We start from the raw sequence: 2,575 nt of genomic DNA, 5'->3' as shown, positions 1-2,575 counted from the left end.
AAAATTTCTGAATAAGCCAAAACTTTCGTAGGCCTGTATATAGTATAATCCTAGCTTTGCGCAATTTTATTACAATTTGTGGTGGCTCTACAGCCTCATCTTGTTGACTATATTGAGTTGTTGGGGGTGCTCAACTGGCGATGGTGCTCATCTGGTGCACGGGCACTGTAGCGCGTCGACGTTGATACTACAACGCGTTATGTCTTAACAACACAACTATTAATTAACTTATCCTAAATTAGATCTTTAACTTGCTTTTTTTAATATCTAATTACAATGTATTTAAAGCTAAAGACGCGCTGCCTCTATCTATAACGTGCCTTAAAGTACAATATCTAATCAACAGGCTAGAAAGCGCCCCTAACGCAACTGTGAACCAAATTCAAAGCGCCTAAATAAGTTAGAAGAGGAGGCTATTATTAGACGTATTTTTAAAGAGTCTGCGCGTGGATTTGCCCCTACAAAGGCTAAGGTTCAAGCAATAGCTAATAAACTGTTAGAGGAGCGTAGTGGCAACCCTATTAGCAAGAATTGGGTTAACAACTTTGTTAGGCGGACTGCTAAGCTCCGTACGCGCTGGAGCCGTCCCTATAATTACCAGCGAGCCGCCTGCGAGGACCCAGTAGCTATCCAGCGCTAGTTTGACTTAGTCCAGGCGACAAGGTAGAAGTGGGGTATTGTGGACGACAATATCTACAACTTTAACGAAACTAGCTTTATAATAGGCAAGATTTTATTATAGTTATTAATTATAGCATTAGAAGGATATAGAAAAAAGAAGCAGATATAGCTAGGCAACTGTGAGTAGGTTACTGTAATCTAAGGCGTGGGCGCGTTAGGTCGCTAGATACCACCCTTTGTTATCTTTGCAGGCAAGGTGCTTATTAACGTCTAGTTTAAGGATTTGCCTACTAACTAGGTTCTTAAAGTTAGTCCTAATAGCTAGACGAATAATTAGCTTAGTCTTGCCTAGTTAGAGCACTTTAATACCTATACAAAGAGCTCTACTGTGGGTGGGTATCGACTACTTATTATTAACGGCCATAAGAGCCACTGCTCTATCGAATTTCAAGATCTTTGCAAGGAGAAGAATATTATTCTTCTCTGCATGCCTCCACACTCGTCTCACCTGTTGCAGCCCCTTGACGTCGCCTGCTTCTCGCCATTGAAGCGCAAGTATGGCGACGCTGTTTCAGGCTTGGCACGCAACCGCACCTACTATATCAGCAAAGAGACCTTCCTACTAGCCTTTAAGGCTGCTTTTGAGCAGTCTATTACAAAGGAGAATATCCAAGCTAGATTTAGAGGCGCTGGTCTAGTCCCACATGACCCACAGGCTGTGCTATCTAAGCTTGATGTAGTGGTGCAGACGCCAGTACAATCACCACGACGGACAGCTGCCTGGCAGGCGCAGACACCACGCAACGCGCGCGAGGTTAAGGCTTAAAGTACTCTTATTTAATAGAGAGTAAGAAACCACCCTAGGTCTTCTGCAAATTCTCTTAACAAGAAGGTTGTACAGCTAAGTAAAGGGGCTTAGCAAATAGCATATGAGATGACGCTTATGAGGGAGGAAGTAGCTGCTCTTTAAGAGGCTCTAGACACAGCAAATAAGCGTAAGAGCCGCAAGCGGCGATACGTACGGACAGAAGAGACTCTTACTATAGGCGAAGTACAAGAAGTATTAGCTGAACAGGCGGGTAGCAGTCGTGGTGATGGTGAGAGTGCGTCGAAGAGGGTGCGAGGAGAGCGGTGGTGCGGGCGTTGCAAGCAGACTAGACACAACGCTTGTACCTGCGCAGTTAAGATAGATAGTGTAAGTAATAGTAGCGATTCTAATAATTAATTTAGTATATTACAATAGTTTATTAACTGTAATAAAAGACTGTGATAACGTGTCAACGTCAACGCGCTAGTGGGGAGTGACCAACTCGCTTGGGTGACCGACTCGCTTATGAACCACGTTACGCAATTTACTCTAAATTACTTTAATTTAAAGTAGATTACCCTCCTCTACTTATATAAAGACTACTTAGGTGTAGCTAAGATAGTAACACTCTAAAAGGGGGGATATTATTAAGCGCTATATTTTTAGCTAACGTGCAGGGTCAGTAAGCTGGGCAGATCAGTAAGCTGGGCACCCCACCAAACTTGACGCGACGCTCTACACAACCACCACCATGCCGCGACAACAACGTTCTATACATACTTCTCGTGAAGGCAGAATAAGCCTTGCTATCGCGTCTTATTGTAATAATCTAAAACAATCTATCCGTGCTCTTGCAAAAGCATATAATGTGCCACAATTAACACTACATACTCGCGTTCATGGTACTTAGCCACGACTAGAGCTACGGTCTGTTAACCGTAAGCTATCGTCCATTAAAGAGCAGTCCCTTGTGCAGTGGATCCTAGACCTTGACCGTCGTGGTTTTCCACCCCATATTATCGACGTACGACGAATGGCAGACGCTCTACTCGCTGCGCGCGGCCAAGATCCACCTCCACCACCTGTTGGCAAGAACTGGGTGTCGCGCTTTGTCCAGAGCCAGCCAGAGCTCCAGACAAAGTGGAA

This window comes from Exserohilum turcica (assembly GCF_000359705.1).
Source record: "Exserohilum turcica Et28A unplaced genomic scaffold SETTUscaffold_19, whole genome shotgun sequence".
Classification (NCBI taxonomy): Eukaryota; Fungi; Ascomycota; class Dothideomycetes; order Pleosporales; family Pleosporaceae; genus Exserohilum; species Exserohilum turcicum.
Note: the sequence above shows the minus strand (reverse complement) of the source record.